Below are 12,455 nucleotides of genomic sequence, written 5' to 3'. Positions count from 1 at the left end.
ATGATCTAGACTGGACTGCAACGTGGGACATCGTTGGACGCCGTTGGACAACGTTGGACAGCGTTGGACACCGTTGGACACCGTTGGACACCGTTGGACGTCGTTGGACATCGTTGGACACCGTTGGACATCGCTGGACACCGTTGGACACCGTTGGACACCGTTGGACATCGTTGGACATCGTTGGACGCCGTTGGACACCGTTGGACACCGTTGGACACCGTTGGACACCGTTGGACACCGTTGGACACCGTTGGACACCGTTGGACACCGTTGGACACCGTTGGACACCGTTGGACACCGTTGGACACCGTTGGACACCGTTGGACACCGTTGGACACCGTTGGACACCGTGGGACGCCGTTGGACAACGTTGGACACCGTTGGACAACGTTGGACACCGTTGGACAACGTTGGACACCGTTGGACACCGTTGGACATCGTGGGACGCCGTGGGACATCGTGGGACACCGTGGGACACCGTGGGATGCGTGCGTCTTAGTCTTAATTAATCGTAAGGTAGATACCTATGTCATGTGCATTGTGAGCTCATTCTGTACAAAGATACTTATCTATCTTGGAACTAAAAATAAAAATCCCGTCTCTCATGATCCCCTCGCTTACCACACTGGAAAAATTGTTTCCGCGATTTATCGGTTCACGGTCGCTCAGTTCTTTCAAACCGTAGCGTGACGTACTCGCTCGCGCGTATTCCGCGTACGTGCGGGTCAACGTGCACTGGACAACTCTTTGGATTCGTAAGTCGCCCCAAGGACACCTCTGTCTTGGTGACTGCTCGACGACTGCTCGACGTTCGCATCGGATCGCGGGAGTTGTCGTCGCGCCGGTGATGCTAGCGAACCTGTTGGGGATTCAGTCGTGGATCTGCAGTCCTGTCCGATTGGTACTTTGGTACTCGGTCAGGGACCTGCAATTTCACGTCCTCCGTAATTCTGTTCGGGCCCGCGGGAGTGGACCCCACTGTTCAGTTGAGGTCAATGCCTTCGTAATCCTGTTCAGCGGTCCCTCCCCGTGAGTGGACCCCACTGTTCAGTTGAGGCCTCTTGCCTTCGTAATCCTGTTCAGCGGTCCCTCCCCGGGTTCCACATGTTCAGTTGGAGTGTGTTAAGTTGCTGGCCTATGTGCTGGATCCACGGCTGAATTACCCGTGGATCACTAGCATCATCGGTCGGCGCCATCGACCGCGACTCGTGTAAGTTTCGAACGGCGAAACAGGAATCGAGTTACGGTCAATTCTTGGGCTTTCCGCTGAACCTCGGGGTTATCTCGTGTACGGGGGTACGTCGCGTAGGTTTGTTAGTTCTTTCGAGAGATCGCGATCTCGTTCGTTTCGGGCGCGCCGCGATTTTTTCCTTTATCATCTGATTCATCGGGCATTTTCTTGTTTACCCATTTTTAAGGGATACTTATTGAGATCACGTTAGAGTTTATAACTTTTCAGTATCTTCAATATCTTACAGTGTCGCAAAAATAGAACGATAACTAGTTTAGTACAGCGACTCGTATGTCCCTTCTGCGAGACACGAAATGGTATATACAGTGTCAGTAGCTACATTTTCTTCCTTTCATTCCAAGTTAGATAAATGTGTGTTTGATACCGAATGATGCCAGTAGGGATGCGAATTATTGTACGATATTTGTACTGATCGATGTAATCGTTGTGTGGGAGATGGATGTTGCGTTACGTAGGCTTTGTTCTATGTTTGTAAAGATTCATGTAAGCGCTGCGTTGGAGATATGTGTTTCGCAGTTAGGCTACGAAACAACTATTTCCATACGCAGGCCCATGGTTAAGTAGAGTCAAAACTCGACATTCTGCCAGCAGGTTGAATGTCGAGATCGATGTGTAGTGTTACATAACCCATGGGCGGGTCTCGTGCGTAGTCACCTCCTCGTGGTGAGACCTGGTAATTGGCATCCTTTTCCAAAAATTAATCAGTTGATTAATCTTTGGAAAACGATGCCAAGCTAAGAACTACGCACCAGTCCAGTTTGGATCTCCAAATGCCGCCAAAAGAATTTTGGATGATCTAGACTGGACTGCACCGTGGGACACCGTGGGATACCGTCGGTCCAGTTTGGGTCTCCAAAAGCCTCCAACAGAATTTTGGATGATCTAGACTGGACTGCAACGTGGGACATCGTTGGACAGCGTTGGACACCGTTGGACGTCGTTGGACATCGTTGGACACCGTTGGACAACGTTGGACAACGTTGGACAACGTTGGACGTCGTTGGACGTCGTTGGACATCGTTGGACATCGTTGGACACCGTTGGACAACGTTGGACACCGTTGGACAACGTTGGACACCGTTGGACAACGTTGGACAGCGTTGGACATCGTGGGACGCCGTGGGACATCGTTGGACGTCGTTGGACGTCGTTGGACTTCGTTGGACACCGTTGGACACCGTTGGACACCGTTGGACACCGTTGGACACTGTTGGACAACGTTGGACACCGTTGGACAACGTTGGACAGCGTTGGACATCGTGGGACGCCGTGTGACATCGTGGACGCCGTGAGATATCGTGGACACCGTGGGACATCGTGGACACCGTGGGACACCGTGGGACTTTTAGTCTTAATTTTAGTCTTTTAGTCTTAATTAGCCGTAAGGTAGATACCTATGTTAAGTGCATTGTGAGCTCATTCTGTACAACGATATTTATCCACTTTAGAACGAAAAATAGAAAAATCTCGTTCATCGGGTATCTTCTTGTTTTCCCATTTTTAAGGGAAATTTATTGAGATCACGTTAGAGTTTATAACTTTTCAGTATCTTCAATATCTTATAGTGTCGCAAAAGTAGAACGTTAAGCAGTTTAGTACAGCGACTCGTATGTCCCTTCTTCAAGACACGAAGTGGCATATACAGTGTCAGTAGCTACATTTTCTTTTTTTCATTCCAAGTTAGATAAATGTGTGTTTGATACCGAATGATGCCAGTAGGGCTGCGATTTATTGTATGATATTTGTACTGATCGATGTAATCATTGTGTAGGATGTAGATATTGCGTGTATGCATGCTTTGTTTAAAATTTGGATAGATTCATGTAAGCGTTGCGTAGAAGATGAATGTTGTGGTAGATATGTACTTTTATTTGTCTGTAGATCGTTAATGTGTAACTGGGTATAATCGTTAACTGTGTACCTATTTGTGCGTCCTTACCCTTCCTCCACCACTTCGGAAGTTGCTCAACAGAAATAAAGAGTCAGGGAGTCATTCAGTCGTCTGATTTCGTACCGGTAATACGTGTTGCGTCAGCTTTGCTGCGTATTCTAACTTATTGGTGGCGTCGTTCTTCATTACTATATTTGCAACGACGATTAACGATCGATCCGATGAATTTTCATGGAAATTTGGTAATGTTTAAATTAGTTTAACTCAGACAGCTTTGTATGAACGATTCTGTTGCCTTTTTATTCGAGCATGGGTAACATTCGATATACAATTTGTGTTTATTTTAAAATATATTTTAAATATAATTTCTTAATTATTTGCAATACTAAGATGAAAGTAAAATCGATTAAATAAATCGTTGTTCTATTTTCGATATATGAAATCATTCTCTCATTTCATAGGAATTTTTAATCAATTATCTTATTGTTTCTAATTGGATTGTAAACAGAGTTTGAAACATAGAAATCTCAATAACTTAATTATTTCGATAGCTGTCGTAACATTCTCGTATCGAAATCAAATTAGTTTGTTATATTATATAAATTTACTACAGTTAACGTCACAAGTACATGCAACGTTGTTACTTATATCGCGCGCGTTTGTGCAGTATTCTTTAAGTATATTTAGTGGCGAACTTTTGAATTCTTGCAAATATTTTTCAATATTTATAACTCGCGACTATAGCATATTAGTGGAATGTATATTTCGTATTCTAATAACGAAAATTCACAGTATGGCAAACGAATTTTCAACGAATATTTTTCATACTCGTACCAATTTCTTAATAATAATCTTTTAAGCGTAAACAAATAGCAGTATTTTCTAAATAAACGTTCGATAGGGAAAAAAAGAAAATCGTCGAAACGATGTTTCGCTTCTGTCCCATCGCCCACCCCACCCCACCCCCACACCCAACCCGCCATTAAACAGCTTTATTTTCAGGGAATATTTGTAACCGCGCGCAATGCGGTTGTAGAGTCAGTGTTTGCTACGCGATAGTTTCTTTTCACTATTTTAAAATCACTATAGTTTTGATTAAATTCGATCGAATAATTACTCGCGAAAGTAATACAATTTTATCAAAGAAATTTGTCACGCGATATTAGAGTACTTGTTCGCCGATTATAATTTTACCGGTCGCGGTAACGTAGTCTTTTATTTTTTGTTTTTTTTTTATTTTTTTGAATATTCGTTTTCGGTATTAGAGTCAGTGCCTCCGTCAAGAGGATAGATAAAGCCTCTCCAGAAGCTCAAAAATGTAAGTAGTTTTATATAATGTATTTCAATTTGTTCTATTTATTATATTTTGTTTGAAATATTGTTAATGATAAAATAAAAATGATCGATTATTTAGAAAGCTGTAAATGTCCTTTTTAATTGAAATAAAGTCTTCAAGTCTTAACATTAAAATACAATAATTGTCTCTGATGTGCATCAAAAATCACTGAATTCTCAATTTTTTCATTTCAAACTTTTATATTAGAATTTCAATTTACATTACTTATTAGAGTTTATTAAAATTTTAGTCTTTATTATTGCTAAAGTTCCAAGTTTGTATTACGTATTAACAATATTAATGATATCTTATGTTCTGTTACAGACATATCGCTGCTTCAACTTCTTTATCTTCTTTGGGAGTGTCCTAACAGTGGCTGAAAAGCCAAAAATGTAAGTACTTTTACATTATGTCTATTCCGTATATTTTTCTTTCATCACCATCATTTAAGAGATACAATTTGATCGATAATTTACCAGTTTAGAATCTTCTCAATTTATTCTTTCGTTACAATAAAATAAGCGTTAAAGTCTTAATAACAAATTATGAAACAAATGACCAACACATCTCACAAATCATTAGATTCTTCATTTTTACATTTTTAACTTTCATATCAGAGTTTGCCATGTCACTGCGCCACGCCAGAAAAATTACTGAAAATTCTCAACGCGAGAATTGATTGTAATTTCAACAAATAAATAAAAAAAAAAATATCAGAGTTTCACTTCTTATACTTATCAAAGTTTATTAGAATTCCAATCTTTATTATTACCAAAGATGCAAATTTAATAAACTTCCATTTCTCATTATCTCCAATTTTTCAAACAATCTCCAATCACTCATCATGTTTTATTCTGTGTTTTATTTAGTTCACCACTGGACCTCCCACGGTTCCTGTCTAATGTTAATCTCCATGATGATATTCGCTGGAGTGGCGCAACAGCCATGGTACGCCCTCTGTTTCTCCGCTTCGAACAGTGAGTCGCATGCGTTTCTGTTCCTCCGGTCACCCAATCATGTCGTAGGATGAAAGGTCCGAATCGACACGGGTGACTGGTTGTATTACGTAGAATTGTTTGCGAGCATAGTGACCGCGGGTATTTTTTATACCCGTGAGTAGTAACACTCTTTGTTCAAATTTATTAATTTAGGATAGGTCTTCTTGCACGTCGCGATTGTAATAATTAGTTTTTTAATAGTTAGGTTAAACGTATATTCGTGTTATTTATAAATATGTATGTTAATATTCCGTACGAATATTTGCAAATGGCAAATATCTTCACGAATATACCTTGATCTTAAGCAATGAATTTTATTGGAAATAAGAGACGCTGAAGCGATCTCGTTTGAGCATTTTGTAGCGAAGAAATCGGATACCCTCCGATTTCGTTGCTTCGAAAGATGCAATTGTAGCTGAATGACGATGACGGTACATGCAATGAATAATCTTCGAATGTTAAGTCACGTTAGTTTATTTTACTTTGGATAGAACTTCAAAGATGAGTTAAAATTTATTTTTTTCCCGTACAAGAATGTGTGAAATTTTACGTGCAAGAAGACACTTCGCGACAGACAGATGTTTGAATCAAAGCGATAATTTTGAACGTTGTTTGTGCATTTTCGAAAATACGCTTTGACGAGGACATCGCCTGAGATTATTTTTATCTTGCTAGTACATTTAGAGTCAATTATGCCATTTGATCGAGTCTCAATCTTTTTTCAATTAAAAATCTTTTCTTGCGATATTACAATTTTCTTCTGATTTATTAAATTAATAAATTAGAGTTACTTGCTTGCTATTAAATGAATAGAGTAGAGTTAATAAAAAACGAAGTAGTAAAACATAGAATCAAAGAAGTTTAGTCCGTTAAATAAAAATTACGCAAACTAATCATCTTTTTAGATCAGGATTTTCAGGTTTAACCCTTTCCGTGCCCATTGTCAGGATCCCATTCACGTGCCCAGGTGCTACTTGAATGGGAGAAAGACAATGGGCACGATGATCTAGAATTAAGTAATGTAATAATTTGTCAGCGACTGACGATGCGTTAGTGTATCGTGCACGACGTATTTTCCACATTATGCGTGTGTGTGTGGTTAGGCCGTGGAATTGCGTCGCTTTTTCCCATTCCCTACAACTTCAAATATTAAAAACGTCGAGACACATATCGATTCAATTACGTCACAATTTCTCATAATATCACCCACGCGATTAAGTGTAATCAGACTCTTGATATCGCTATCACTTGCAATTATAATTCCAACTTTGCTTATATTTATTTTCAAAATATAATTCCCTCGCGCGTGTTTTATCGCGTTTCACGCAATGGTCGCTAGCCTTCGTCAGTCGATTTCAGGAAAACGGTACGTACCTTAGAGTGTGCATGGTGTGTGTTAAGCTCGGGTGTCGGAGGCGTCCCGGGACATCCTCTCTAGTGTAGGACCTCTGCGCCCGAGCGTTTGCGTGAGAACCGTGGAGCGTGTGTGTTGGTGTGCCCGTTTTGCCATTTTTTAAATATAGCGCTAGGTAGGATAGGTAGTATACTTTCTGGTATGTCTGTTATAACTATAAGTAGGTAGGACCGGGCAGGTTGGCACAGTCTCTGGTCGGGTAGGCGCGTTTTCGCGTGACCAACCTGTTTCTGGAAATTTATTTGAAAAATCGACGGTGAAACTGGCACGAGCAGAGCATGCTCTCGTCTCTGGTTTTGCCTATCGATTTTTCGAATTTCGCGGTCGCGGTCGCGAATGGGCTCGAAACGAACGTTTATCGCTCGAGCACGCACATGCGAGTGGGCAACGATCACGGCCGTGATCGTTGACCAGTCCATGCGCACTTCAATCAGCTTCCGCGGTTTATATTTTTATTTCACCTTTATACGTTTTTTTTTGTTTGCGATTTAGAAGTCTCGAGCTTAGATTTAAGTTTCAGCGGGCATTGCGCTCGAAGAAAGAAGAGGCTATAAACCGAAGAGGCCCGGCAAACTGCCACTCAAGAGGGCAACTACCAATGGTTTCCCATCCTCTGGGTCATCCAGAGCATGGGAAGTCATTATCGTTACTACTTTGTCACTATGCTCGCTTTTAGTGTTTGTAGTAGTAGTAGTAGTAGTAGTAGTTTTTGGCCGATGTATATCGGTCCAACGTCCCATTGGGCAAATCGCGATTTTTCTTATTAGTGTGGCGACAGATTAATTACGGGTTGAATTAGAGTTGCGAAATAACATCGCGGATTTTCATTAGCGTGGCGAGAAAATGATCACGGTTTGAATTAGTGTTGCGATAAAATGATAATCGCGTTTGCTTTAGAGTTGCGAATTACCATATCGCGATTGTCTTTTGCAATTTTTATTATAAATTTTTAGAATCTCTTAGAGAATTATACGTGTATCTTGTTTTCTATTGTTTAAAATTAGATTATAAAAATGTTGATTTTTAATTAATTTTATAGTATTGCAAATAGCAATACCAGAATATTCAAAGTAGCTTTTTCATACAGTAAATAGTAATTTTCATTGAATTCACTTTAAAAGAGTTAGCGTTGCGATAACGAAATGATCGCGTTTTGTTAAGTAGAGTTGCGTTTACGAAATGCCCAAACCCTCCGACTGTATTTGTCGGACACTGGATCACACGTACAGCTGCAAGAGCTGTACAAATGTGATCGTTGATCGGCAACCTCCTAAATGGTTGCACTACGATCACTCGCTATTAGTGTTGCGTATTGCTTAAATACGAGTGCGTAGATTTATATTTATTAGCGTTGCGTATCAAATTTCGCGAATTTTCAGAATTTTTTTTTTTTTTTTTTTTTTTGATGGTAGATTAATTAATATTGCAGATATAAAACGAAGCACTCGTCGCGTTTGATTTTGAGAATTTTCTGCTTCAGAAATATTAATAGTAAATTAGCGTTGCGAAATAAGAATATTCCCTTCCACTCACGGTTTATTGATCGGGTTTATATAGAGTGGAAGGCGATCAAATTTTACTAGCCCTTCTGGCTACTGCTTTGTTTCTTTTTTAGCGCCCCTCAATGTCCCCCTTATTAACGCGCCCCTTAATGTCCCGCTTATTAACGCGTCCCTTAATGCCTCCCCCTTATCAATGCCCTTAGTAACGTGCCCCTTAGTAACGTGCCCCTTATTAACGTGCCCCTTATTAACGTGCCCCTTATTAACGTGCCCCTTATTAACGTGCCCCTTATTAACGTGCTTCTTATTAACGTGCCCCTTAGTAACGTGCCCCTCAGTAACGTGCCCCTTATTAACGTGCCCCTTATTAACGTGCCCCTTATTAACGTGCCCCTTATTAACGCGCCCCTTATTAACGCGCCCCTTAATGTCCCCCTTATTAACGCGTCCCTTATTAACATGCCCCTTATTAACATGCCCCTTATTAACGTGCCCCTTGTTAACGTGCCCCTTGTTAACGTGCCCCTTGTTAACGTGCCCCCTTGTTAACGTGCCCCTTGTTAACGTGCCCCTTGTTAACGTGCCCCTTGTTAACGTGCCCCTTGTTAACGTGCCCCTTGTTAACGTGCCCCTTGTTAACGTGCCCATATTTTCGGCTGCGATATTGTCAATCTTTTGACATGTAGAATTTTCTAAATATTCGAATTTCATTTGCGTGAAACAAAATTCATTCGCGATCACCGTTAGTTTGTAACAACAATTTTGCACAAAATGATTTATGTGCACATCTTTCGGTTTGTTAACTGTACTAAATAAGAATAATATAGCAGTAAATAATAATATAATAATAATATAAATAACAAGAAAGCAGATAGAAATAACAGACATTAAAATTGAAAAGGCAAAAGCAAACGATTTTATATTAATCGATTTTTCTCTCATCTTTGTATTCAAATCGGATTTTCAATTTTTAATTCAGTCCAAATTCAATTACTTAAAACTCGATTACTTAAAATACTCGCTTTCAAATTTCCTAGTTTTGACCAAAAAGATACAAACAATTCACTATTTTTTTCTTTCCAAAAATTTCTCAACACCAATTTATTCTAAGTGACAATTATTACTTTATTTTTCACTTTTTTATAAAACATTCTCATCTCAAGACTGTCTGAGTTTCTCTTTCCAAGTACTAATCCAGCAAACGAGTTTGTCTCAGATTGAATATCACGTAGTGTCTTCGATAATTACACATATTTTATAGAATTTTACTAATCTTTCGCAGATTGAATTTCTTTCGGAGTCTTTTATGGAATCCAGTTCTCGTGAAGCTCCTTTTTTGTGCTATCGAATCTCTTGCGAAAAGGTCTCTCATACTTCTGACGTTATCCCCTCCCTTTCCCTTTGTTACATTCAGATTATTACGTAGACAGGTTAAGTAGATGTTTAGACTTTTACGTAGCTGTGATTTATGGTTAGGTAGATTAGATTTTTAGATGCACGGGTCCTAGTCAGGTTTAGTTCTCGCGTCGGTTTTTCATCTCGAAGCACCTTTTGCTGTTTGTTTCGAACATTGTAGAAACGCACAGCAAAAGGAGCATTTATTTGACGATAAATACATTTCAGACCTTTTTGCGTAAATGGAGGGTGGATGGGTCGCGGTTAGGGTGGGTCTCCACTCGCAGCACCTCCACGTGGTGAGACCCGGGCAATCAGTATTATTTGATATATAATTACTAATTGTATCACTATACAGCCAAGCAATTAACTGTATAACTGATACAATTATTAATTATATGGCAAGTAATATGAGCTAATTGGCTGCGATCCTGACTAGGTACTCGTATCGATGCATCTATGGTACATTAAATTAGTGAAATATGATTCAGACTAATAATAAGTACTTTTGGTACTCAGTATAGTATAAATAAGAATGCAGTATTCTAGAGTTAAATAACTCCATCTAAACCTCTTATGGGTTTCGATGAGTAGACGGGCTTAATGTTCAATCTACCATTTCTTTGCATCTTATTTTGTCTTTCGATTTGAGAACCACTGCACGCCCCGTTGCGTAGGCTAACCGTCTTTCGCTCGTGTAAGGCGGGTTGCTCGCGTGCAGGCACATTTCAGCCGATTTTTCATTATCAATAACTAAGAAACAAAGCCGAAAACGCGATTTTTGTATTCGTGATCTTTGACTTATTTCGGCTTCGACAATCACCCCTTAAATTTCCTTACACCTAGCCAAACACCCTGTATAATGGGATCCGGGCATGGTCACCTGGTCGTGGTGGTGGGTCCAGGTAATTTGTATCGGTTTTCAAATATCAGTATCTCGAAATATTAGCGTAAATATTAGAAAATGAATAGAATCTTATAGAATCTTATTTTGTTCTCTAATTGATCCCGGTCTTGTTCTCCGATCTCGTGTTTAAAGAAAGCTCAGCCGAGTCATATTAAAGTGGCAAAAAATGGAATGTTAGAGTTTAGTAGAACGATTCGAATTTCCCTTTGCTAGACACGGAATTATGCATAGAGTGTCAGTAGCTTCGTTTCATTTCCTTCCTTTCAAACTATACAAATGTTGCCAATAGCGTTGCGGATTACCGCACAATGTTGCAAATTACCGACGATCGATGTAATCGTTGTGTGGCAGATAGATGTTTGGCAGCTTAGTTTGCGAAATATTTATCTCCATTTATCATTTATCTATCATATATTTATCTCTCATTTGTCGCCCATGAGCAAATAGCGACGGAATTCTTGCTAATAGCTTCGATGTCGAGATTTCTGTGTAACGTTGACTAATTCATGGGTAGGTCTCGTGCTGAGACCTGATTATTGCCATTCATTCACAAAGATTAACTTTTGTATTATATTCTTGTTAATCGATTAACTATCTTCGGAAAAGCAAGTTGAGAACCACGCACGATGCAGTCCAATCTAGATCATGCAAAGTTCTTGTCGTAGTCTTTTAGTAATGTTGGCAACTAAGTGATTGCGGCTTTTGTCATTAGGTGATAATGACAGAAGCCGCAATCACTTAGTTGCCGACCCAATAGTTTGACTGAATTTTAAGTCTCGTTCTTGGACGAAGAAAGACGACGGGGGTTACAAGCGACTATAAAGGGCTCAATCTTTATTTCAAGATTTAGTTTCAATCCTCGCTTTTAAATCTCAATTTTCAGCCGCGTAGTTATCTTCGAGCCTCAGTTTCGTATTTTTAATTCAAACCCGTGTACATCTCGTCGGTACCAGTAACATACCGAATCGATAACGTAGCACGCGAAACGAAAATGGTAAGGGGACTTTGTAATCCGCAAGACACGGGATGCGCAAAAGTTTCGCATGTCGCGTCTATCTTGTGCCTCGTCTGTGATTTAATAACAACGTCGACAATGATTTATCGGAAACCAATCACGAACTAGTATAATAGATAATACCGCAGACGACTAGTCAATGGTAATACCAAAGCGTCGATAGCTGGCGCCACCTGCGAAAACCAATTTCAACTCCAAGTTCTCATGACGAAAGAAACTGACGTTATCAGTCGCGAGTTTATCGACGATGCGAAATAAAATTGCGAACTTATGCCACAGAACAGATACGGATGTACGTACGTACGTCATCTGTGCTTATGCGAAAGACGAATGCTCGTCTCTGTTTGCGCGTAACAATAGCAAAAGCACGTCATGGTCAGATATACTGTATTATATATATATTAAAAAAAAGAATAGTTTTGACAATTTATAATTAGACAGAGATCGTTTCTATTACAGTCCTGCGATTATTGCAATGTATTTAACCTGAATAATTTAGTATTCCCGTCAGGCAAAGGAAATATTTGTAGAAAAAAACCATTTACATAGCGATTTCTCAACGTGTTACTCAAACGTGTTAAACGATCGTTAAACTTTTGGAACGTCGTAAAACTTGTTTTAAACGTTTGAAAGAAAAATTGATAGTTAACCGGCGCTCTCGGAAATTATCTGAATCTCGATGTTCGAATCCTTGCGTAAGTATTGGGTTGGCAACCAGGTGATTGCGAATCTTATCGTTACC

This window comes from Bombus vosnesenskii, unplaced genomic scaffold, assembly GCF_011952255.1.
Source record: "Bombus vosnesenskii isolate JDL3184/JDL3185 unplaced genomic scaffold, Bvos_JDL3184-5_v1.1 scf7180000016274, whole genome shotgun sequence".
Classification (NCBI taxonomy): domain Eukaryota; kingdom Metazoa; phylum Arthropoda; class Insecta; order Hymenoptera; family Apidae; genus Bombus; species Bombus vosnesenskii.
The sequence above is the reverse complement of the archived record's forward strand: the minus strand, read 5'-3'. Positions refer to the sequence as shown.